At 41.4% G+C, this 27,722-nt stretch overlaps 1 long non-coding RNA gene across 3 annotated transcripts; it reads right to left on the bottom strand.

Moving 5' to 3' along the window:
- On the bottom strand, positions 1-26,206 carry LOC145347009 (uncharacterized). Of its 3 annotated transcripts, XR_013887753.1 has the most exons (5): positions 26,065-26,206; positions 3,970-4,067; positions 1,816-1,925; positions 1,421-1,526; positions 1-1,031 (listed from the first exon to the last, which is right to left on the bottom strand). It is a non-coding gene; the product is annotated as an uncharacterized LOC145347009 (long non-coding RNA). The 3 variants fall into 3 exon arrangements; XR_013887754.1 differs by lacking the exon at positions 3,970-4,067; XR_013887755.1 differs by lacking the exons at positions 3,970-4,067; positions 26,065-26,206 and adding an exon at positions 7,691-7,777.
- Between the last annotated feature and the right edge of the window lie 1,516 nt (positions 26,207-27,722).

The raw sequence follows: 27,722 nt of genomic DNA, 5'->3' as shown, positions 1-27,722 counted from the left end.
AGCAAATAAGTACATAGGAAATATAATCAGAAAGCTTTCACCCAAATTGGAAAGAAATTAACTTAATTCAAACAATAGAGTGTGGAGTTTTTATGAATGTAAAAATGATCATTACATCTAAATAGGTGTACAAAAAACTCCAAATATACCTGCAGGGGTTGGAAAGGACATAAGCTCACGTTTTACAGCATGCCAGTTCAATTACTCAATATCATGCAGTGCATTTAGGCAAATACATAACATTATTTTCCCACTAAAATTCTCTTTGTGGCTCAATGCTTTTTGTAAACACTGTGCAGGAAGAAATAACCTTATGGGATCCTTGGTCATTGCTTGTTTAGATAAGGCCTTTGTCACAACTGAAGACTTTCTGCTCTCCAAAAATGTAAGAGGAATTGTAGGAACATTGAGGCATCAGCTTGTTCACTTCAAATCATTTGCAAAATTGAATAGTCTACAGATTTTGTTGTTTTTGTCTATCATTTGTTGCCTGGGAAAATGGAACAGCAAATAAAAGATCGATGCTTGAGATGATAACAATAACTTGATGTAAATCACTGCGTCATTCAGTGTGTGTTTAATTTGGATTTTCAATAGTTAGTGACAAAGGTAAATACTTTGCTGTTTGTTTATCACTTCACAGCATCATTCTAATTCTAAAAGCGGTTTCGACCATGTTTATAAACCGACTACAATAATGGGAAATCCTGCAGCAAGTAATTAAGTCTCAAGAAGCAAATCTGCTTACTTTGAAATGCAATAGATAATCAAAATGCAGTTGCTCAAGTGTAAAATGCAGAATTTAATGATCCTATGTAATACAGATTACGGCCTTCATTTTAAAAACTAGTAATGCAGAAGAACAAAGCTGTGGTCCACACATTGTTAGGTTTCGTATTCAAATATACATGAAAACTCTCTTTAATTGGAGTCCTGCAATTCACAAATGTTAGTCACTCCACGTAACCATACTTTTCGTTTCTTTATCAGCAATATCGCAGCAAGTAATTCTTTGCATTCTTCAATTTGCTCTAAAATATAACAAAGTTGTTTAAACACCCTTAACAATTGTGGTATGACAACACTAAGAATAAGGACAGTTCACATTAACTAAAGAATCTCATTTGGTACAAAGACTGACCCAAATATATATGATTATATTCTGTTGGCAGGTTATATTGTCAAACATGGACACATATAGTAGGAGTAACTGTGTGTGTGAGAATGTGTACAGACAAAAAAAGTGAAATAGAGAAAATGATCCAGAAATGAAGAGGAAGTGATACTTCAGTTAAGCTGTTTGGAGAATTATTTGGAAGTGTCTCTTTATGGGCAAAAAAAAATCCGCTTCTAAAATTTAAACATCTTGCTCTGCAGATTGCCATAGAAAGCTAACCCAAGAATAACTGCACCTGCTTACCCTGACACTCTTTGCATTCTCCAGTCTGAGGATGACAGCCCTACTTAAACAATATTGAAAGTGAATAGCCATCATCTTTTATTCAGTGGCCATAAAGGTGAAGAAGCTGAAAGAGAAGGTTTAAAGAGCATTAATGGTTATTTAACACTTTGAGAACTCAACTTCATTATTGAAAACCAAAATATTACAATTTTATTTTTCTGTGCATTTATAACATTTTACTTCTGAATATTAAGCTCTGTTTACTGAACATTTTTGCTTAGTAAAAGCTACTCAATGTTGATAATGCTTTGATATTTATTGATCTTAAAAGGTTATAATTTTAAGAAAAGTGTGTTAATTGTTGACATTGAAGCAGTTTGATGGTCATGAATTCCCTTTAAAACAGTAAGTACCTTTCGGAAACAGGCTGTTGGTGCCCAGTCACCAAATGTAAAAGTAGTTGGTAAATTTTCTTGTACACGCACTAGATTGTCAGTCCAATCCTAGAAAGATCTGTCACTTCCTGCGTTCAGTGAGAGAGAGAGAGCATAGCTTTAAAGCTATCGCATTTCATCGATTAACTTTGCAAATATTTTGTATTTAAAAGTGTGATTATCAAAATTGTGCATTAAAAATTACACATGACTGGAAAATTTTTTCTTTTATTCATTATATTTTTGAATATGTTCAGTGGGCAAACTGATTCCCAAGGACAATTAACAAGGTACCTGTGAAGGGTGGCAAATATTCTGTAATTATGTTTACCAAATGACATTAAAAGTAATGGAGAGAGTGAATTGCTCTATTGTTTTTGCTGTTTGAAGTGTTGTTTTATAATGTTTGCTTCACTCCAAGGCACTTGTCCAAGTAATCATTTGTGACTTGACAAAGCAGCACTTGTGTTTTATTGCTGGTTGCGCTGAACTTTTCTGGCTAGGCACTGTTCCTTTCAATAGAATGCCACTCTGAAGGGCACAGTTACTTGAAAACAGTAAATCGAGGGTCTGTTGTACCACTGCTAATGTAACCAGTGATGAAGAACAAACATTTTCAGTAAAGGCAACACACTTCCAAAGAAAATAATGCGACACAAAAAAAAACACGGAAGCCAAATTAAAAGGTGAATTGTTGGCAAGAGTTAAACAAGAACAAGCATATGGAACATAAAAAGGAATCTTCCATGGAATTATTATTGTACATGCTTACAATATATTAGCATAAATATTTGTCATGCACAGTCATCTTGACCATCAGTTGAGAGCTCCATAGAAATTATATTAAATTCATGATGAATTTATGGAAGTGAAATTCCTCAGTGCCAAGATATTGCAGCAATTAACCCTGCAGGCGTGTTTGTAAGGACGTCTTTCATTAGTTTACAAATCACATTACAAACCCGAGGAAGTGCTAAATTTGAAATCACCACTAAAGCAAACAAAATTACCTCAGTGCAATTCTTGTTCCTACAAAATAACATGAATTTCACTTCATATCAGGCGCACTGTAAAACTTTTCACTTTCGATACAGTCTGCGGTAACAGAACTGCTGCTCTCGAACTAGAAATTTTAAAAAACCTGCAACCAGTGAAGATTTTACAATGTTTGCATTTTGAAATGAAACAATGTATTTTATGCATGTTGGTTTTCGATTGCAGTTAATTGTAATTTTGTTTTACTTGGTGTTAATATATCAGATAGGTAAACCTAAAGTTTGTGTTTATTTATAGGATTGTTACAGTCCAAAGTTGTTTATTTCTGAATAAGAATATATTAATACGCACTTGATAATCTGGCTGGATGCTCTTTAGATGTAGGACCTCGAAGTCCAGGCACCAGAGTTTTTTCTGCTTATGCTCATGTCTGTATGACAGTGTGGTAAGCCCCATCCCCCAGCCATTGCAATTCATTGATTTGCAGCACATTGTCACTGTGTAGACTTTTATATACCAGTAAAAATAATTTTACAAATGGTGAAAATAATAAAACATATAAAATATATTCTAAAACACCTGCAATACAACTGGCAGGCGTGACAGCACTGCAGTCATTCCACTATTTTGATCATGCTGTGTAGCTGGTACATTTTTGCAATTAGTGTCACAAATCTGTTATGTAACAGCAACAATTATAGCAAAGAATATCTTGAGTTAATACTGTACTGATTTTAAACATGTTTAATGCTTTCATTTAATGTTTTCATTTGAGTATTTTTTTTGTTTGGTGATGATTGAATTTGTTTTCTATTAACAGTTGGAAGTCAAATACTACTTTGTAATCCAGTTTGCTAAATGCTAAAAATAAACCAAGCATTTTTCCATTAATTATGTCCTTTCAATGGTGAAAGGTGTATAATCTTCTTAATTTTTGGAAATGATGCCATGCGCTCTACAATAGGTATCTGAAGATTGATGTTTTCCGCAAAACTACCGAGGTGAAGCTACCTTTAATTTTCTTTAACAGCTTCTGTTCTACTCAAAAGGCAATTTGTTTCTGGCCCAGTGCTATCTGAACAAACGCAACTTTCAAAGCAGTTTCATGTAGGAAAAATACCCTTTTAATCAGATTACCTTTGGCTAACTTCCCAAAAGCAGACTGAAGTGCAGTGCTTGTGGTTTTCAACAGCTTACACTAAGCTTGCACCATGGAAATAATCTACTTTTAAACCCTGAAAAACAAATCAACTGTGTTAAGGACGTAAGTCCCTGTCATTATACAGTGATTAGGATAAACATTTTTGTACACTCGCCTGTTATCCTATCTAGATTTTGTAACAGATGGAAGAGAGGTGGCAAAGTAGTAACAAGGGTTCAGCAGCAAATATTTTGTAGTTTAACGAAAGCTGATTACATTGTTAATTGCTCAATGCATTCATCTCTAAGTTTCTGAATATTACAGGCATTTAAAAAACTATTTGTATTATTGAATAGAATGAAGTATCCAGGATGAATTTATTACCCATATACACAATTTGTGATTATTCACATTGATACAGTTAAACACCGCTTTAAAGATTACATCTGCCTAAAATATTTTAAGTAATGAATGAATAAAAATTAAAATATTAAGAAAAAGTATGGTTAAATTCTCAATATAATTACATAATTAGGCATTTATAACACATGTACATAATTTTCTGTACTCTGACAACATTACTTTTCAAAGCTAGGATTGTAATAAAATGCCAGAATTTTAAAACAATTGATTTTAACTACAACCTTTGGCTCAGTGCTATTTTTGAATAACCTAATAAAATATTTAAATACTATTGAGTTACACTCCTTGAGAGGATGTACATTTTACATGTCTATTTTGTCTTCTTCTAGGTTAATTGCTAACAGTATTGTTCAGAGCTACTCCAAGGCAGTGTACGCTACAAATTCTAGAGGCACTCGAGCAGACACAGGCAAAACAGCTACGGAAGAAATAATGCAGTTTTAGTTACAAAGAAAACAGGGAAACAAGGGGAAAATGTGTTGTATAGGCTTAGATGGCAGTCACAGTGGATCAGTTTAAGATGGATTGTCCTGGGTGGTAAAAGATTATGAAGTGTAATAAGACAGGACTACATAATGGGCTATAGCACCCCATGCCACATCCTATCTCATTTTATTATCGCTCTGGCAAATCTTTTGTTTCAACTACTTTGCCTATCATATGCTTAGCACACTCATATTTATATGTTTTTCATGTTTCTCTTAAAGAACTCCACTCACACCAAATCGTTACTTACTGAATTTGCAAACATATTTTTGCTTTACTTTCAACTTCATGATTATCCTTTCTGTGATCAATAGCTTAATTTGTGTTAAGTATGACTGCAAATAATATATCATTGATCACTGAGGTCAGTTTTGGAGATGGTGAAATATGTACTTAAAATAACAAAGCTTTGTAATCGTCCAGAACAGGTGTGTTATCTTTATGTTTCTGAAAATATATTGTGCCCAATGTTCAAAAATGGTTATTATAACTTATGAAATTGTTTTTGAAGGAAAAGATTGGAATGAATACCTTACACGCTGTTGGATAAGTAGGTCAGGAAAAGACCAAGCTATATTTATCAATGCTGATTACGAGTCATTATCAATAAAAATACCGCACCGGGTTTTTTCTGAGCTATTTCAGAATAACATGCTGATAATAAATAATACTTCTTGAAATGATTATGGGTCATTTTAAATCCAGAACCTAGGAAACACTTATTATCTAAAGTTAACATTTTATTTTTCACACGATCCAACACAAAATACTATTCTCAGAGGAACTACATGATTTTCTTAGGGAAAAAAAATCCAATAATCTGCAGAACAAACAGCAAAAGGTAGAGATCAAGAGCTTCTCCATTTTGTGGATGCAAAATTTTCAGTCCTCAAAATGGAGGAAAGGCTTGTGATGGAGCAGAAGCAGATACCAATAGCTAATGGGTTACAGAATTGAAGAAATGTAACAGGATATTATCAGAACAGAAGTGATAGCATTAGTTAGCAGAAGTATAATTCCATAGTTTGATTAATTATGTCCTGACTAGTACTATCACACATTTATGCATGCACACATCAGGAGCAAATGATATTTGAGGACTGAAGAAATTCAAAATGTAAAAGAAATATTTTTGTGAGCTGTATTAAAGTAATCAAAGAAATTTGAGGCATGGTGTCTTTGATTTGATAACTCAATCAATTATGAATGTTGTAACTATAGTTTTGATGAATCCACAAACAGTTAGTCGAGTGGAGGCAAATTGTCTTGTTTCAGTACAATCAAGAGCGCCGATTGATGTGAACAGAGAGTTTCTACCATACATACTAACTACAGTGGAATTCTGTTAGGTGCAATGGGCCAGGGTGACGAAAGGCTGTTCAGAATCAGATATATTTATACATATAAAATCGAACAGCAATACCATTACTGATTTTGTAAGTGATGCAATTGGAACTTAGTGCTGATTTACATACATCAGAGCATTACCATCAATTGGCTTGTTGGAGTGGTATATAATCTGCATTTGACTGTATTTATAATAAGTCTCGGGTGGAGATGGTGCTTGGTGAAGAACTGAGATCTGTATTATTAGAAAGAATATTTGCTAGATTTTTATTCATATCTTGAAAGCAGGAGTTGTTCGGCGCAATAAATGTTACCACACTACAGACAGAATCTGAAGAAAGAACTAATCAGCATATATTCATGACAGTGTAGCAACATTTTATAACTGGATCATCTGAAACACCAGTGGAACTGAGGCAGTATAGTCACTCCTAAAGGGTTAAATGACAGACGATGTTGTTTGAATAAACTTACTTAAAAATGTAGCATGGCTGTTTCACTGCAGAAATATGTTTGAATTTCAATTGATTCCAATTTAAGTGAATAACTGTTTATTACAACAAACAGTGATAGTTGCTTGTGATTCCATCGAGGAGCAGTTCAGATAACATTTTTGAAGCACCTCTGTACTTTAGATGCATTAAAACATAAAGTGCACCATGTTTTGATGAAGAGCCTTTATCTGAGAATGTTAATGCTTATTATCCTCTCAGCTGCTGGCTGACCTGCTGTGCATTTAAAGCACTTTCTTTTAAATGTAATACAGCAGTTTCTATTTTTTACGCAAATTTCTCTACAAATTGCTCCAGGAAAGTTCAACAGATATTAGAAAATATCATCTTTGGTGTAGACAGAGAATTTTGGCTATTAATGTTTCAGAAATATTTTCATCTCAGAAACAGTTCTTCATCAATAACAACTGACTCTCTTAGATGTATCCAGTGCTTTGGTCATTTCACGTTCTAATAATGCATCTTGATTTGTGCCATAGTCAGGAGGTTGGGGCTGCCCTAGCTAATATGTCATTTACATTCATCTAGCTGAGCAGATTTGCATTAATGAATGGCCTGAATTCAGTAATCAGGAACAAAGAGCAGAGGCTACACAGCTCCAACGCAGAGACGCCATTCCCAATATACAGATACAGGTCACCAAAACAATTGTCCTGAAATTTAAATTTACTGAGAGGGCAAACACAACTCTCTCTCTCATTTTAAGTGAGTATCTAGCAATCACCCTACGACCAAGCATTAATAGAATGAAAGCGCAAATCCAAATAAACTTCAGCCTATACTGTGAATGCATTGCTTTAAACGACTCAGGAATGGGGAGAGAAATAAGCTCAATGCAATAATGATTATTTAGGCACAGCGTCCCTTATTCTCTAACACCAGCATGTACAATACACTGAACAAACAGAAAACCACAACCTCGATGCAAATAAAATTTCATATAACCAACCAGTCCAGGCGCTTGACAGTTCATCTAAGAGCAGCAGAAATGAGAGTCTGATGGTTAGCATGAATGACAGCAAGTCGGGCACTCAAATCACACAGAATGGAGTGGGCCTGGTGTGACTTTCTTTTACATAGGGTTAGGCAGGCTGACTTGGGGCACTGTGATGTCAGTCTGAGGAAAAATGCCTGCTACACCCGTCCCCCTGCCCCCTGCCACACCCCATACCCCACACCCCATCAGTCAAAGTAATCTTCACCTGCAGAAACCAGATCACATATAAGAAGCTAAAAATGAAGGTTAATAATATTAGCTTTGCTTTATGTTAGCAGTGATACTTCTAAGGTATTTCTGCTTTCTAAATAACCCCCAATTAATTTATTTGGTATATAAATTGTCATGCCAGGTTTGTGAATAATAAATAAGCATCCAAATGAATAAAAATTTTCTTCATTCAGGATCAGTGCCCTCTGCAGCAGTCAGTGTCTCAGGAAAAGCAAAATCCTCCCAAATCATCATTGGATACATATGAGAGTTTATCCTTTAAGCAGTAGATTCTGCATCTTATTTTGCGCACACGAGTAAGTCTGAAATCCATTTCCACTTATACCAACTGAGAATCTTACATATTTGTGATGTGAATGTGTATTTTGTTGCCTACAGAGCAAGGTTTGAGTTCCTTTCATGATATTAATGCAGCGTCAGGGAAACAGTAAGAGATTTGAGCCTGCACCCTCATATCCTCCCTCTGCGGGAATGACAGCATGCACTCACAATCCAAAAATCGGAATTCACGACGGCAAACTTTCAAGTGCCGATCTATCCAGCCCTTTGCCAGGACAGTTGTGTGAAACATATGGTGGGACCATTTTAATTCATTAGCATGTCATTAGCAAGCACTCTATCTGGAACTTCCACCCTCACCGGATATTCAACAGGTGCCTGCATGATGTCACACCGACGGCATTTACGACAGGTTCGCCCAGAAAGGAACTTCGCATGGAGATCCCCCTGGGGGGTGGGGGGGGTGGTTGCAGGGATGTAAAGATGAGTGTAGTCCCCGGGGGAGAGGGACAAGGCCAGGCAGTCAGGAGGAAATTCCCCTTGGCACAGCCCCTTGACACAGGTTGGCATTGCCATGCTGGTGCCATGCCTGTGCCAAACTGGCAATGCCACCCTGGCAGGCCCCAATGGGAGCCTCATGATGAAGGGGGATTCATGCACATTTGGTTATGGGCTGGGAGCGGACAGAGGAGCTGGGATGCTGGCTCTCACTGTGGGGGAGTGGGGTGGAAGGGGCCGATGATGGGGCAAAGGGGGGAAGAGGCCATTAATTGCGGGGGAGTGGAGAGAAAAATGCCGACTCCAATTGGGGATAGGGAGGGGAGCCCCCGTGACCGCCTTGGTATGCTGGGGCTGGGGGGAGTCGGAAGAGAAGTTTTATTCCTGTTAAGATCGGGACACTCTCTAAATTTGATGCCTCGATCTCTGAGCAGCCAGATGATGTGTTGAGGCCCTGTGTGACCTTTTGATGTTTTTAGGCAGAGTGTCGTAAGATCTAGAGAGAAAACCAGCGTGTCTCTCTGGAGAGAAACTCATCAGTTTTCTCAGCAGAAACAGAGCACTGCCATTTTTTGGTAAGATTCCCCCCAAAGGAGTTGTATTTAAAATTTGTCAGAACATATTTGTTATGAGTGTTTATTGCCGGGAGAATAAGCATTTGCTGTAGTGAAAGACTTATAATAAGACAGCTTGCTCAACATGATTAGTGGATCCGGGACGAATCCTCTGGGTCTGCTGGTGTCTTCCCCCAACTCCCCCCTCCCCCACTATGAGTGGCTTCCATCAGTGACATTTATGACTGCTCACCACTAATGGGGAAGAGCTGCCCTGACCCTGCAGAAGCATTGAGGCCCTCCCTGGGAGGTTAGGGGTAAGCAGTGTTCCCTTGGGCAGTGCCAACCTAACAGTGCCAGCCTGGCACCCTGATACTTCCCAAGGAGCAAACTGGCACCACCCACCAGGCACTTTGGCACTGCCCACTGGGCACTGAGTAGTGCCAAGAGGGCAGGGCACACTGGGGGCTGGCTGAGGTGGGAGTTTAGGGCTGGTCCGGGGAGGTCTGGTAAGCCAGCAACTAAGAACATAAGAACATAAGAAATAGGAGCAGGAGTAAGCCATCTAGCCCTTCGAGCCTGCCCCGCCATTCAATAAGATCATGGCTGATCTGTCGTGGCTCAGTTCCACTTTCCCGCCCTCTCCCCATAACCCTTAATCCCCTCTCTTATCAAAAACCCATCAACCCGCGTCTTAAAAATATTTAGCGAGGCAGCCTCCACCACTTCAACGGGCAGAGAATTCCAGAGATTCACCACCCTTTGAGTGAAGAAGTTCCTCCTCAACTCCGTTCTAAACCGACCCCCCTTTATCTTGAGGCTGTGCCCCCTAGTCCTACTGTCTTTTTTGAGCGGGAAGAGTCTCTCCACCTCTATCCTATCCATCCCATTCATCATCTTATATGTCTCAATGAGATCTCCCCTCATTCTTCTAAACTCTAACGAGTACAAGCCTAGTTTATTCAGCCTCTCCTCATAGCTCAAGCCCCTCAACTCCGGTATCAGCCTAGTAAACCTCCTCTGCACTCCCTCTAAGGCCAAAATATCTTTGCGCAGGTGCGGCGCCCAAAACTGCACACAGTACTCCAGCTGCGGCCTCACCAATGCCCTATACAGCTGCAGCAAGACCTCCCTACTTTTATATTCAATCCCCCTCGCTATGAAGGCCAGCATCCCATTCGCCTTCCTGACCACCTGCTGCACCTGCAAGCTGGGTTTTTGCGACTCATGCACAAGGACCCCGAGGTCCCTCTGCACCGTCGCCTGCTGCAGTTTTTCGCCACGTAAGTAATAGTCCTTCCTACCATTATTCCTACCAAAGTGGACCACCTCACACTTGCCAACATTAAATTCCATTTGCCATTTCCTGGCCCATTCGCCCAGCCTATCTAGATCCTTCTGCAGACTCTCCACACCCTCCGCACAATTTGCCGTTCCCCCAATCTTGGTGTCATCAGCAAATTTCGACACCCTGCACTCGGTTCCCTCCTCCAGATCATCTATATAAATGGTAAATAGCTGAGGGCCCAGCACCGACCCCTGGGGCACTCCACTAGTCACCATCCGCCAATCCGAATAGCACCCGTTGACCCCCACTCTCTGCCTCCTATTTGACAACCAATCCTCTATCCACGCTAACACCCTACCCCCAACTCCATGTCCCTCGACCTTCTGCAATAACCTCTTGTGAGGTACTTTGTCAAACGCCTTCTGAAAATCCAGAAAGACCACATCCACCGGCTCTCCTCTATCCACCGCCCTAGACACATCCTCATAGAACTCCAGTAAATTTGTCAGACACGACTTCCCTTTAATGAAACCGTGCTGCGTCTGGGGGGGGGAATAGTTGGTGGGAGTGTCTGGAAGGCTGATGATCGGGGGGGCAGGCCAATGATTGGGAAGCCAGTGACTAGAAGACCAGCAAAGGGGGCCAATATGCATGCATCAATCTCTGCACTGACAGACTGGCGCATGCTCAATGGCGCACTCAGCACCATGCTGCCAGGTGGGAATAGGTTCCGTCCATCACAGAATGAATCATGCTCAGGCACTCTTCAATGCACTGCTTTGCTCTGGTAAGTACGCCCCAAATATGGTCAAGAAATGCTCCAATTTTCCTGCCCTTTTTTTTGGGAGAATCCCGGCCATATGTCATTGCAGAAGGAAGCCTTTTGGTCCATCAAGTCAGCACTGACTCTCCAACAGAGCATCTTTCCAAGGGCCTGCCCATCTCCTAACCACACATACTTATGCCACTAATCCCCCTAATTTATACATCTTTGGACACCAATGGGCAATTTAGCACAGTCAATTCATCTAATCTGCATATCTTTGGACTGTGGGACAAAACTGGAGAACCCCGTGCAGACAGAGGGAGAATGTGCAAACTCCCACCATCACCCAAGGCTGGAATTGAACACAGGTCCCTAGCATTGTGAAGCAGCAATATGCCACTGCGCCACCCAAGAAGTGATTAAGATCTGAAATGTGCAATCTAAGAGTGTGCAAGAGCCAGGTACAATCAAAATATTCAAAAGGGAATTAGGCTGTTCCCTAAAATGGAAGAATATGTGGAATCACAGAAAGAAGATGGGGAAATGGCACTAAGTGAATTGCTCATTTGGAAAACTGATGCAGACATGATGGGCTGAATGGCCTCCTTCTGCACTGTAACATTTCTGTGATTCTGAATTGTAAAGGGGTGCAGAAATGGAGAGAGCCTGGTTAAATGTGCACAAATCGTTAAATATAGCAGGAAGTTTCAAAAGGCATATGGCATTCTGGCCTTTGTAAATAGAGGTATAAAACGAAAGCAAAGAAACTGTAATAAACTTGGGTTTCGTGGAGAGTGTTGGAGCTGGCAAGATGGAGAGCTGTCTTGAAGAATCATGTGCTAGGCCATGAGCAGAAGGCCGGCAATGAGAAAATAGTTCTCAATAATGTTGGCAGTGGGAAGATAAGGGTTGGGAAACTTGCCTATTATCAGCAGGAAACTCGTCTTTGTGCAGAATGGACCACTTGCATCAAATCTGATTCTTATTTGCACAAATTTAATGTAGCCTCCTGGATTAAATTAAACTGACACCAGTTTCCTGTGCCTCCATAATCCACCCACTGAAAAATGGCAGCTTAGTAGTGGTTTACTCCACTGTACGATTCCTTACATGCAGGAGAGAGAGTCACAAGGCATTGAATTGTTTTTGGAGAACTTTGCCCTGCGTTAAAACTTTACAGACTCACACTATAATGGGCAAAGTCTGAGGCAGAGGCACATAAGTCAAAAGTATTGGGTCCAAAAATTAAAGAGGAAAGGCATAGCCGAGGGACAGAGAAGGCCGTTTATTGAAGTGACACCAATATCAGAGTTCAGGAGACGAGGACAGCTCGGAGGGTGCCTTTAAGGAAAGGGAAGGGTTCCAGCATCATGAGAATCATTCGTCCTGTACTCTTTCATCCTTCAGCCTTGCTGTGATATATTTTTGTAGTTGGGGCTTGGACAAGATGCACTGTGGACATATTAATCTGGTTCACCCAGTGGAAGGCTACTGTTTGGCAAACCAATTTACACACTGTTGATTTCAATGGGAAGTAAAATCAGGCGGGGTACGAACTGCATAACCAACCCAATCATATCAGTTTGCCACCAGTGGGGTTAATTTAGCATGTCTCTCTGCTCTTTATGTAGCACTCTTACTATGAGGGGTCATGAGGGGCCTGGATAGGGAAAAACTGTTGCGAACCAAGCGGCCTTTTTCTGTGCTGTGATGATTCTGTGAGTCTAAGCGCTGGATGGGAATCAGCGCTGGAGAGGGACACCATGCTGAACAGCAATCACAAGATGCCAACTTGTAGCAGGAACACAGAGCTGTCTGCACTTTATATACAGCACTACCTCCTCCAAGGGGAATCAGCTTTCCTGACATTAGAACTGTCACAAGATCTGATGGCTAGGCCAGGTTACCCATAGTCATTATCATGTGGTCACTTGATGAATCCTTCAAGTGCCAGATTTGGGGGCCCACTGCCAGTGGAGGCACTGACGGTATGACTAAGTCTGGTTAATTGTGTCCAATTCTGGGCATACTTCAGGAAAGATTTACCAGAATGGTTCCAGGGCTGAGGAGCTCCAGTTGAATGGGTAGACAGGAGATGTTAGATTCATTCTCCTTGGAGAAGAGAAAGCTGTGAATTGATTTGATTTAATTTATTATTGCCACATGTATTAGCACACAGTAAAAAGGAATTTTTCCAGTGTGCTATACAGACAAAGCATATGGTTCATAGAGGAGGAAACAAGAAAGTGCAGAATGTAGTGTTACAGTTATAACTAGAGTATAGAGGAAGATCAACTTAATGCAAGTCCATTCAAAAGTCTGATGGCAGCAGGGCAGAAGCTATTCTTGAGTCATTTGGTACGTGATGTCAGACTTTTATATCTTTTTCCAGATGAAAGAAGGTGGAACAGAGAACGGGGTGCACGGCATCCTTAATTATGCTGGTTGCTTTGCCGAGGAAGTGTAGAGATAGTCAATGGATTGAAGTCTGGTTTGCGTGATGGATTGGACTCATTCACAACCTTTTGTAGGTTCTCATGCTCTTGGATAAACCAGGAGCCATACCAAGCTGTGATACAACCAGAAAGAATGCTTTATATGGTGTATCTGTGAAAGTTGGTGAGAGTCGTAGCTAACATGCCAAATTTCCTTACTCTTCTGAAAAAGTAGAGGCGTTGGTGGTCTTTCTTAACTATAGTGTTGGCATGGAGGAGGCCAGGACAGGTTGCTGATGATCTGGACACCTAAAAACTTGAAGGTCTCAACCCTTTCTACATCTGCCCCATTGATGTAGACAGAGGCATGTTCTCCTCTACGCTTCCTGAAGTCGATGACAATCTCTTTCATCTTCTTAACATTGAGAAAGAGATTATTGTCACTGCATCAGTTCACCTGATTCTCTACCTCATTTCTGTACTCTGTCTCAGCATTGTTTGAAATCTGATCCAATATGGTGATATCATCAGTAAACTTGGAGTTGGAGGGGAATTTGGCCACACAGTCATAGGTGTATATGGAGTATATAATAGGGGGAACTGGTGTTGAGGATGATCATGGAGAAGATATTGTTGTCTATCCTTACAGATTGTGGTCTGTGGGTTAGCAAGTTCAGGATCCAGTTGCAGAGTGAGGAGCGAAGGCCCAGGAGTTTGGAGTTTCATAGGAATAATGGTGTTGAAGGCTGAACAAGAGTTCATAAATAAGATTCTGACATAGGTGCCTAAAATCCTGACGGGTGTGCACACAGTACATGACAGAACAGGAGAAGACTTATACCATCCATCAGGCCTGTTCCGTCATGTCATATTAGCAGCATGATGTGGAGATGCGGGCTTTGGACTGGGGTAAACACAGTAAGAAGTCTCACAACACCAGGTTAAAGTCCAACAGGTTTATTTGATAGTAAACACCACAAGCTTTCGGAACGCTGTTCCTTCGTCAGCTGAGTGGAAAGTTTTGATCAGAAACAAGACATATAAAGGCATACACAGTTTACAGAATACTGATTAGAATGCAAGTCTTTACAGCTAATCTGCTATTCAAGTCTTAAAGGTGCAGACAATGTGAGTGGAGATAGCATTAAGCAGTCTCTTTAACCTATGCTTAATGCTAAAGCACTGCTGCTTCACAGCTCCAGGGACCTGGGTTCAATTCCTGGCTCTGGTCACTGTCTGTGTGGAGTTTGCACATTCTCCTCGTGTCTGCATGGGTTTCCTCCGGGTGCTTTGGTTTCCTCCCACAGTCCAAAGATGTGTGGTTTAGGTTGATTGGGTATGCTAAAAAATTGCCCCTTCCTGAGATGCATAGGTTAGAGGGATTACAGACAAAATATGTAGGGATATGGGGGTAGAGCCTGGGTGGGATTGTGGTCGGTGCAGACTCGATGGGCTGAAGGGCTTCTTTCTGCACAGTAGGGTTCTATGACCTATGATCTATGACTGATGAAGGTGAAGCAGGGCCTTTTGAAAGAAAGCAATGCTGGGTTCTTGCTGACTCTAAGCCGGCAGCCAAGGCCTCCGACGTCTCCATGAGATTGTGTGTGTGTGTGTGTGTGTGTGTGTGTGTGTGTGTGTGTGTGTGTGTGTGTGTGTGTGTGTGTGTGTGTGTGTGTGTATGTGTGCGTGTGTGTGTGTGCTGTATCCTTCCTGTCATTCTCTGATTACCTTGACCAGTATCATTACCCTGCACTATTGTCTTGTTCTTTCCTTTAACTTTACAATTCTCCCTCATGTCAACAATCCCCCAACTGTTTCGCTTAAAGCCCTCTCTACAGCTCTGGTTATAGGACTCACCAAGACATTGGCCCCAGTTCCAGTATAGGGAGTTCCCATTGTAGGAAGTGTTGATGATCAGAGTATACCCAATTGAAATGATTGACGAAACAGCACAAAGCGACATGAGTAAAACACATTTTTACACAGCGAATAGTTACGATCCCGAATACATTGCCTGAAAGGATGGTGGAGACAGATGCAATCATAGCTTTCAAAAGGGAATTGGATAAGCACACAAAGGGAAAATATTTGCAGGGCCATAGGGTAAATGTGCTCTTGCTCCATGAGGTGGGGGGGGGGACTCCCCACCCCAGACGCAGGGAAACCTGCACATGCACGCAGATATCCCCAAATGGAGATTCCCAGAGGGCCCTCCCAGGGGAAAATTATAGGGTCAGTGTTAGGGCCAGGCCAAGGGGCAGTGCCAGGTTGCTGTCTGGGCATGTCCCTTTCCCTCAGAGGGTTATACTTACCTGTACCAACAGATTTCCTTTGTTTGGTTCCAAATTTTGAAAAGCAATTCTATATCTCACTACCATGACGACACATCTGTAAGGGGGAATTCCAAATGTGGAGTGGACAATATATAAGTCTCTAATTATACAGACATCTCTAATTATATTAAAGTTTATTGAAATGATGTTCACATCCATTATGTCCTGAAGTCCAAGACAAGTGCTGTAACTTTGTGCCACACTTCACCATGAGTGCAAACAGCGACAAGGGCACAAAATCTCACAAGTGTCGGAAAACGAAAGTTCTTATGTGAGGGGGGGTGGCGGAGAGAATGGGAAAATGAGATATCGCCAGTGAGACTTTCGTTTTCCGACACTTGTGAGATTTTGTGCCCTTGTCGCTGTTTGCACTCATGGTGAAGTGTGGCACAAAGTTACAGCACTTGTCTTGGACTTCAGGCACATTGATCTACATTTCCCTGCAGCATGGGATAGCTTATACAGCTCTATCTTGGGCCTTCTGATGAGCAGTTGTTGTTCGTCCATTGTCATCGATGAGGACCTCAACACCATTAGTCATTTTGAGGCTGGATGCGATGTGTCTGAAGATGACTGATTGTGCCCGAATGAATTCCCTGACATCTGGGCATGGAATGTCCTGGCACATATCGGACAGACTTGTGTAGGCACAGTAGTTGTTGTGCTGGTGGCTCTGGACTTGCGCAGCTGGCGCTTAAATTGTGTTTCAGCAATGCACCTTGCTTCGTGAGCTTGACAGCCCTTGTGGGTGAGGCAGCGCCAGGTTGGGCAGTTTTGTGCCAGCATTTCCCAGGTTGTCATGTCTTTGTCAAGTGACTTCAGGGAGGCCTTGAGTGTGTCTTTGTAACGTTTCTTCTGCCCTCCATCCGAGTGTCTTCCAGCAGAGAGTTCCCCCAAAAGGAGCTGCTTGGGTATGCGCTTGTCTTGACATACGGATGACATGACCCGCCCACCAGGTCTGCACTCTCATCAGCAGTGTGTGGACTGATGGTAGACTTGCTCTAGAGAGAATCAGTGTCTGGTCCTTTGTCTTGCCATCTGATGTTAATATTCTGCGAAGATAAGACATGTGAAATGATTAAGCTTTCTTGATACATAGTCTACGTTTCACAGGCATACAGGAGGGTAGTGAGTACCGCAGCACTGTAGACCTTCAGTTTTGTTGCTGGGCTGATTCCTCGACATTCCCATTCAGTGGAACGCAGTCTACCAAAAGCAGAACTTGTCTTTGCTATTCTGCAATTAACTTCTGTATCAATAGTCACTGCTTGGGAGAGGGTGCTGCCAAGATAACTGCACTGGTCCACTGCCTGTAGTTTCTGCCCTTTGATTGTGATTATGGGTTCTGTGTACGGTGCATGAGGAGCAGGCTGGTACATGACTTCAGTCTTTTTAATGTTGATGGTGAGTCCAAAGTTGTCACAAGCCGTGGAAAATTTGTCCATACTGACTTGTATCTCTGGCTCTGAGCCAATATACAGGGCGTCATCGGCAAAGAGGAAGTCTCTCAGAACAGTCTCCTTCACTTTGGTAATAGCTTGAAGTCTCCTCAGGTTGAAGAGCTTCCCATCCACTCTGTACTTGAGGCTGATTCCAGCAATACTGTCCTGGAAGGCATCATTCAGCATGGCAGTAAACATCATACCGAACAGTGTGGGTGCGAGCACACAGCCCTGTTTGACACTATTGGTGACTGGGGATGCCTCAGAGGATTCTCCGCCATCCAGTGCTCTGGCCATCGTGCCATCATGGAACTGGCGTACCATTTGAATGAATTTGGGGGGGCAGCTGAACTTTGACATGATCCTCCACAGGCCTTGTCGGCTTACAGTGTCGAAGGCTTTCGCGAGGTCGACAAAAGTTATGCAGAGCAGTAGGAGCAGCAACACCTGCAGCTTCAGCTGCCTCCTCCTCAACCACTTCCCCCCTCCACAGGACTGGGTAAGACACAGAGGTCCTGCTTAAAGGAAGCAAGGCTCCCAACACAGAGACTGCTTGTAGAGAGGATCAGCTCTATATGTTTGAGTATCAGTTCGTCAGGAGACACTGTCATGGCAGGTTGTTGATGATCTCTTCAGGCTTCTAAACAAAACCTCCTCAGTGGAGTATTAGCCTTGAAGGCGCTGGTCATTGGAAGGCAACTGCCCCCCACTCCACCCTTTCCCCTACCACTTGCCTTGGATTTCTGCCTTTCTCCAGAGTTATGGACTCTCTTCTCTCACAGAGAGAGAGAGAGAGCAGAGAGTAATGAATGTTTGAACTGGCCTCTGTGGAGCTAAGGGAAGGACACCATTTGTGGAGTTTGATGGTGCAAAAGGACAATACATTGAGGGTGAGTTTGAGCGTGGGCAGTTCAGATGGGGATATGAGGTGCCTGGAGAGAGAGGAATGAGTGGACATATAAGGAGTGTTGACCTATCAAGTGTTATGCTGGGAATATTGGAATGTGGCACCTAAATGTGTTATGCCACACACCTTTCTGGCACTCCTGAGTCCTGGATTCTCTTGGTCTACTGTGTCAACATTGGAAGGATCACATTCATACTGCTGACTTCCTTGGCCACTTTTGTTAATGTCTGTTCTTGTTTCAGATTCCAGCATCCCCAGTATTTTGCTTATTCCATTTATGTTTGTTTAGGTGAAGTTGTCCACTTCCTCCTGTCCTTGAGGGAGGTCTCCTCAAAGCAGGGCTTCCAGGTAAGAATGAGACACCCAGGTAACTGCCTCCCATTCCTCATTTCCATCTCTATGGTTGTTGCAGCCCCTGCTCCGTGATGTATCCCTGCCCACCCAGTCTGTTCAGGAAACCTAGAAACAGGAATTTAATACCTTGACTCAAGGAAATAGCCAAAACAAATTCTATTGCAGATCCCAATGGCTTCCAGTTTTCAGCTGGGACTATTAGTTTAAAATTCTGGTTCTTTTTTGAGGTGCACATCTTCACTAAAATATTTAAATGAGCAACCTGTCTTCTGGAAGCAGTTTGGTTAACAGCTAACAAACCCAAGGCCACTTTCCATGGCACCTCTGCTAAAACCAGAAGAGGGTGGATTCAAGGTGGCTGTTCACCTGTACCACGATCTCCAATGTATCTGCAACCACTCCATGTGTTACTACATCAGAGAGCAGGTGGACAGACTCTTCTGCCTCATGGGCCTTTGACACTTCTGTATGATGTTCACCTGTGTCTCGCTGATACTCCAGCATCCTCTCCAGGACCACTTCAAGAGGTTCATCATCTGACTCAGGCTTAGCAGAGGCCTCTTCGCCAGCAGTCCTCCAATTACCGGAGACCTTGGCTGTCACTGCCTCCTCCAGCTGTGGACATGTTTCTATGAGGTGACCACCACAGTGTGAGCCCAAGCCTAAACTAGATCTATAAACCACTGAGGTGAGCATCTCTGGGCTGCTGGTGCATGCGGGTAAATGTTATGACAGCTCTACAGGAAGCTGGTCACCACGCAGCACCAAGCAGGCTGACTGACTGACTCTCCATCCAGCGCCCTCAACATTCAGTCACTCTACCACCAACCTGTCGACAGCTGTGTGCCATATGACAGATACAGTGCTGCGACTTGCCAAGGGTATTTCAGCATCAGTAGGAAGTGTACCATTGGCACAGCCTTCACCTGAACCCTGCTGTGACCAATGTACTGGCAAATTATATAATTCGGGCTATACGGAGGACTTCAATCTAAATAGTTAAGAGGGGTGGGTATCACTGAGGAGAGATTTGGAAAGTTAAAGAGAGAGGGCAAGGCAATAGTGCAACGTAGCAATATGAGTAATATAAACCAGAGTGTGACAGGAACAAACAAAGTGTACAAACACAAGATCACACCAGCATATACAGTTTAGTGTAGGGAAAATGGTAAAAAGATGGAATTGAAGGCTTTTTACTGGCATACTCACAGCATTCATAACAAGATGGATTAACTGATACCAAAAATAGAAAAAAATGAGTATGATATGATTGTCATCACTGAGACATGGTTGGAAAGTAACTTTGGCTGAAGGCTGAATATTCAAGGGTATTTGACATTTTGGAAGGCCAGGAAGAAAGGGAAAGGGATTGGTCTGTTAATAAAAGATGATATTAGTACAGTAGTGAGAAATAATCTTGGTTCAGAGAGTCAAAATGCAGCATCAGTTTGGATGGAGTTGAGAAATAGCAAAGGAAAGGAGTCACTGGTGGAAGTGGTTTATAGTTTCCTGACCAAAACTACACTGTAGGAGAGAGTATAAATCAAGAAATAATGCAGGCTTATAGGAAAAATACTGCAATAATCACAGGAGATTTTAATCTCCTTATAGATTAGATGAATCAAATTGGCAAAAGTAGTATGGAGGATGAATTCATATTTGGGGCAGTTTATTCGAATAATACATTTTGAATCCAACCAGGGAACGGGTGATTTTAGACTTAGTAGCCTGAATGACACAAGATTAATTAATGACTTCATAGTAAAGGTTCTTCCAGATCATAATGTGTAGAATTATACATTCAGTTTGAGGGTGAGAAATTTGAGTCTGAAACTAATGCCTGAAACTTAAATAAACACAAACAAAAGGATGGCCTTCCCAACCCATCACCAACTGAGGCCCTTAAATGGGCAATGAAAGCATACTTCAGAGGGAGCTGGTTAAAGTGGAATGGGAAAATAAGTTTAAATGTCAGATGGAAGAGAAACAGTGGCAGACACTTAAGGAAATACTTCATAGCTCCCCAAAAAGATACATTCTATCGAGAAAGAAGCCACTAAGAGATGGACACACCATCTGTGGCTGACTAAGGAAGTTAAGGATGGTATCAAATTGAAAGAACGGTTGTATAATGCTGGAAAGAAATAGTTATAGCCCAAAAGATTGGAAACATTTCAGAAACCAGGAAAGGATGACTAAAAAATGTGTATGAGAAAAGAAACAAGCAAGGAAATATAAAACGAGCAAGTAAACATTTCTACAAGCACATCGAAAGAAAAAGAATAGCAAAAGTAGTTGATGATCCCTTAACAGGTGAATGTAGAGAATTAATAATGGGAAACAAGGTAATGGTAGAGACTCTGATCTGACGTCACAGTTAAAGACTTGGAAAGCATTCCCAGCAAAGGAGAAAATCAAAAGGCAAAGAAAGGGAGGAACTCAAAGCAATCATGATTGTTAAAGAGAAAGTACTAGGAAAACTAAACAGTCTGAAGGCTGACCAGTCCACTGAATCTGATGACCTGCATCCTAAATGGCCATAGAGATTGTGGGAGAAATCTTATGCCAGCTTCCCACTCCTACCTCAAATAAATTCATAGTGAGAAGACCCAAGGATAACCTTTCCACCCTGTCTCCAACTGATAGCCTTTAGTGTGTAATTAAAGCCCATCACCCTTTTGCCATTGGTATTAACCTTCTGCTGCAAGTGAGGCACTTGCCATGCGGAGACAACAACAAGCAAACCCTGTGTATTTGTTTGCGGGCTCCTGGCAGGGTCTTTAAGTAAAAAGCAATGACGCCTGATCAAGGCATCTGCATCAGGAAGAGGGACCCACTGAAGGCCAAGATAAGAGCTCCCGGTGATAGGAGTAATATTATCCACACTCTCTGTTTGCTGTGAGTTAGCCAATCCTCTATCCTTGCTAATATTATTGCCAAGGACTTGAGCTCTTGTCTTGTGCAGTGACCTCTCGTGTGAAAGGGATTATTGCAAGGGAGGTGCAGGCGGAGGGGGTGGTGGTGGAGTGGCACTGTTGAAATTACACTCATCAAGGCAGAGAGGATCAAGGGGGGATTCAAGACCACAGCTGAATGATGGCAGGAAGGTGCTCAGAGGACGGGAATCACCAGGGAAGATGAATGATGAAGATTGGGAGCAAGGACAGGCAGATGGCTTTCAGTGGGTCCCTCTTCCTGATGCCTTGATGAGGCATCAATGTTTCTGAATGAAGGATCCTGCCAGAAGCTCGTAAGCAAACACACCAGGATTTGCTTGTTGTGCTTTCTGCATGACAAGACCCCCAACATCTTCTATGGGCAGGCAAATAGTAAAAGGATGATCAAAGGATTAATTGGGCTAATATTGAGAACAAAAGAGGATTTACACAGACAGAGGGAATGGCTGAGGCATCACATGGGTACTTTGCAATCGTCTTTCCTCAGGAAGAAGATATCACCCAGGTCACAGTGAAAGAGGAGGTATGTATGAAAAGGATTTAAAATTGATAGTGAGAAGGTACTAGAAAGGTTGCTGTCTTGTGATTAAAGTTAATAAGGGCAAGTTGTGATGTGTCCAAGGATATTGAAGGAAGTGAGCATGGAAATTATGGAGGCACTAGGCATCATTTTCCAGTCTTCCTTAGACTGAGGGGTGGTACCAGACTACTGGAGAATTACAAATATTACACACTCATTCAATAATGGGTGTAAAGATAAGCCCAACAACTACAGGCCAATCAGTTTAATGTCAGTGATGGGGAAACTTCCAGAAACAATAATTTGGGCCAAAATTAATAGTCACATGAACAAATGTGGGTTAAATAAGGAAAACCACGTAAATTTGATATGAGGAAATTATGTTTAGGTAATTTGATGGAGTTTTTATAACAGGTAACCTAGAGGCTTAATGAAGGTAATGCTGCTGGCCTGGTGTACTTGGACTTTCAAAAGGCATTTGATACAGTGCTACATAACAGACTTGTCAGCATAGCTATAGTTCATGGAATGAAAAGAACAGTAGCAACATGGGTATGAAATTGACTAAATGACAGGAAACAGAGAGTAGTAGTTAATACATGCGCTTCAGACTGGAGGAAGATTTATAATGGAATTCCTCAGGTCAGTGTTGGGACTCTTGCTCTTCCTGATATAAACTAATATTCTAGACTGTGTTGTACAGGGCACAATTTCAAAATTTGCAGACAATAGCAATCCTGGAGGCATTGTGAACTATGAGGAAGTGTGTGTCGTACTTCAAGTGTCATAGACAAGTGGTGGAATGGATGGACAAGTCGTAGATGGAGTTCAATACAAAGAAATGTGAAGTGATTCATTTTGGTAGGAAGAATATGGAGAGACAGTATAAAATAAAGAGTACAAATCTAAACGGGGTGCAGAGCAGAGAGACCTGGCTGCATATGTGCATAAACTATTGAAGGTGACAAGTTGAGAGAGTCATGAATAAAGCACATATTTATTAATAGGGATATAGAGTACAAGAGCAAGGAGAATAGGTTGAATTTTGTATGAGATAGTTCTGCCTCAGCTTGAGTATTGTGTCCAATTTTGGACATTGCACTTTAGGAAAGCTGAGAAGGCATTAGAGACAGTACAGAAAAAAATTCAGGAGAATGCTTCCAGGGTTGAGGAACTTCAATTTCAAAGATAGATTGGAGAAGTTGGGACTATTTCCTTAGAGAAGAGAAGGCTGAGAGGAAATTTAATAGAGAGTATTCAAAATCATAAGGAAATTCGACAGCATAGAGAAAAACTGTTCCTACTCATGAAAGGATCCAGAACAAGAGGGCAGAGATTTAAAGTAATTGTGAGGAAAAACGTCTTCACTTTTTAGGGTCCAAACTGCCTGAGAGAGTGTGGTGGAAGCAGGGTTAAGGAGAGAAGGCAGGAGAATGGCATTAGATGAACATTAGATGCATAGATAAGGCTCATGGGTGGAGGGGGGACTGGTAATGTTAAAATGACGGCGCGGGCTCGTTGGGCCGAAGGGCCTGTTTCCCGGGCTGTTTCTGTTCTTTGAACTGCTCATTTAGAAAGCTGGTGCAGACATGGTGGACTGAATGGCCTCCTTCTGCACTATGACAATTCTGCGATTCTGGTGATGAGTTTTCCAGAATTTCAGGGTGTGCCAAAGCACTTCACAATCAATGAAATATACCCAAGAACCATTTAAACTGCGATTGCACATTTTACACTTTTGCCCAAAGTTACAATTATCCTCACTGTGTGTGCAGTATGCAACCAACATATAGTACGTCAATGAAAGAAGTCTAATTGTTCTACACTTAAAAAGCAAATCTCACCATCAGCAATGTTTGAAAAAAATGAAGAGTTAAAAGCAATCCTGATTAATGTTAGCATTTTTTGCATCATCAGTCAATCTCACTTTGGATCTTGAATGCTTTTGATTAAACAGTAATGGTTGACTGCTGGTAACATCAAAAGGAAACTATCAGGCAATGGTGTCTGAACCTACAAGCGATTAACATGTACTGTTGAAAGATCTCTCAAATAACCTGTATCATTAACTGTAGTCCATAAACTACTTTGAGTGATGTGTTCAGGCAAACAGTCAACCCATTAAAGCCAAATTCCTTTCCCCTCTATTTAAATGGAGGCATTAACCCATTTATTGTAAATAGATGAGAGCAGCATTCAGTAAAATAGCAGAAATAGGAATTTGATGTCTACAAGTTGATTTTTAAAAAGATAACATAACTCACAATGATTTTCAGGCTCAAGATGCCTCAATCAGTTGTTTGATCAGCCAGCTCTCTGGTTCCTGCAACAAAGCCATTGCAATTTTGAGCTTGAATCACAACTGAATCCAAATGGTAATCTGTGGGTGCCAAATGGTGTCCCAAAGAAACTCACAATTTGCGATACAGGAATGACTGTCAATTGAGATGTGGATGTGGGCTCCCAGGGGGAGGAATGGGGGCAGTGACAAGGCAGAGGGAGCTTGCTTAAGATGGCAGCAGCCTGGAGTTGTAATGTGGAGCTCAGAGGAGCAGAGCTTTTATTTTATAAGGCCTCTTTGGTTTTATCACCAGTGAAAAAGGTAGAAATGTGCAAAACACATGTTTCAATGAAGAATCAAAGGGCTCAAAGCATTAGGAAAAATATTGTGGATGCTGGAATCTGAAAGAAAAACAGAAAAAATGTTGGAGAAACTTAGCAGGTCTGACAGCATCTGTGGAGAGAGAATAGAGCCAACTTTTTCAGTCTGGATGACCCTTCATCAGGGCCGTAATGAAAGGTCATCCAGACTTGAAACATTGGTTCTATTCTCTCTCCACAGTTGCTGTCAGACCTACTGGTTTCTCCAGCATTTTTTGTTTTTAACTCAAAGCATTATTTCTGTTTCTCTTCTAATAGATGCTGGCAAACCTGTTGAGTTTTTCCAGTGTCCTTTGTTCTTGCTTCAACCATTTTAACCATCCAGTGACAATCAGAATTCTTTGCATGTTGTAGAAACATAGAAGCTAGAAGTAGGAGTAGGCCATTTAGCCCTTTGAGATTGCTCCACCATTCATTTTGATCATGGTTGATCATCAAATTCAATGTTGAATAATGACCACTGACTATAAAAACCTATCTGGTTCTCCTTTAGGTAAGGAAAGCTTACCTGACCTGGTCTGTATGTGACTCCAGACTCACAGCAGTGTGACCGACTTTTAACAGCCTCTGAAAGTTGAAAGGCAATAAATGCTAGCCCAGCCAGTGGTGGACACATCCAATGAATGAATTTGTATTTTAAAAAGTCAAACACACACTGCTGTCATTATTACTTTGGATTACAATGTGCAAAGCAGCTTTCACAAAGTTGACACAAAAGATGAGACAAAGCTGGGTGAGAGAGTGAACTATGAGGAGAATGCAAAGATGCTTTCGTGTAATTTGAACGGGTTAAGGGCAAACACATGGCAGATGCAATATGATGTGGATCAATATGATTTTATCCACTTTAGTAGAAATTTAAGTCATAAAAGTAATTGAAGCGAAGAAATCACTTAGAAATATAGTTTTGTTAATACAAGATGCCTTAAGGTTTATTTAGTTACATACTTCTGCCATTAACTTAAACTGAGATTTGCACATTTAAGAAAGGAAAAATTATTATTCAGCACACTTTGAGGGGCAAATCATTTCATTTTCTTATAAGATTTGGGTTAAATTTATATCGCATATAAATAAAGGCTTTTTCTAATTTCTGCTTACCAGAGCATCCACTAGCCATGGTGCTGGATTAGCTTGGGATTCCTCGTGCTGTATTTCCAATAACTGCCTGGTAGAAGTCAGCTAATCACTGCAGTCCGTATCAATGGCCGGTTTCACACTTCTCAGATGGCCAGTGAACTAATTCACTGCTTCTTGGAAAAAAATCAAAGAAGAAAAAAGAGAAGATAGAAGAATCAAACAATGCTTCGATTTGTCTGTCTTCAGTGATGAAGTAGGTCAGACTCAGTCAAGAGGTTGATCCATTCATCATGTTTGGTGCCAGCCTGCCTGGCTATGGTTTGCTGAACACATTCGCACTAGTTTTCCAACACAAAGGCCCTGATAGGAGATTAGGAGAAGTTCCATGAATTAATAGTGTACCAAGATGCACAAATAGAATTGCAAACAGGACTTGCATTTAATAAGGGCTACAGCTATATATTTTGACCTATTATAATAACCTGAATCCTTCAATATAGCTAGCTTCAAGTCTCTGTGGATGAAGCTCTCTGTGGTTTCATTCTGCCTGACTTGCAGTCAGATCCAAGTTAAGAGAAAAATCTGCTCCAATCTTTTAATTGAAGGAATGATTCCCTAGTCTGCTATCCACAGAATGCATCAATTCCCAGCATCTTTTCAACTCAACTGGAAAGAAAATGTTTATTTTTGTACAATCAGAGAACAGTGAGAGCACAGGAGGTCATTCAGCCCATTGTGTCCATGCCAGCTCCCAGCAAGAGAAACTCACCTAATCCCATTCCCTGCCTTTTCCCCACAGCAACGCAGAAATTTTCCTCTTCATATAACTATCTAATTCTTTTCTGAAGGCTTCAATTGCCTTCACCTCAGTTTCAGCCTGTGCATTCCAGGCAATTCGCTGTGTAAAATAAGAATTGAAATCAACTAGAAAAATAGAATCTATTACTGCTTCTGCATAACATAAATTGGACAAATCATTGGGCAACTTTCAACAACCAATTCTGAGTGAATTTTCCACATACATGATGAAGGATTCCTTCACAAAGATGATACAAGACTTCCATCAAGAATAATGCCATGTCCATGTGCTCATTTGATATTGCTAGCCTATTCACGAAAGTGCTGTTTAAAGAATGAGATTGGCACACAAAGATGAAACAGTCTTGTAGGCAATAGAAAAGAAGTTCCAACGGAAGCAGGCTAGATCAAACTATGTGCTCAATTGAGGTCAGAGCTCCTTTGGTGCAGCCTGACAGTCAAATGTTAAACAACAGACTGAACTTATTCAACAGGCCAGAAGCCTGGGTTATGTGACTCCCACCTCTCCACACTATCTTTGATGAAGGATGTGTATCTGTCTTCGGGGTCCCTAAGTTTCTGAACTATTAAGAATTGAAAGGAAGGAAACGGGGCTCTTTATCTTAGCAGACAAGCAGACTTCTGTTGGTCAGCCTGGATTATGAAATTACAGTCTGATGGCTATTCATAGACACTAGCAAATTGAAGACACCAGCAAAGCCTGATGGTTAAAAGGGTTAACTCTGTATCAGGCTAAGACCTGTGGGAGCAGCAGGCTGCGAGAATGTGCAGTGTAGAACAGGAGCTGATTGGACTGTGGCTGTTGCTGTGCCTTGAACAGACAGTGATTAAGCACAGACCCCAGTGTTATGTTCCTGAGA

Source organism: Carcharhinus amblyrhynchos, chromosome 8, assembly GCF_965287045.1.
Source record: "Carcharhinus amblyrhynchos chromosome 8, sCarAmb.v2.hapA, whole genome shotgun sequence".
In the NCBI taxonomy this organism is placed as follows: Eukaryota; Metazoa; Chordata; class Chondrichthyes; order Carcharhiniformes; family Carcharhinidae; genus Carcharhinus; species Carcharhinus amblyrhynchos.
This window is presented reverse-complemented; position numbering and strand designations above follow the sequence as displayed.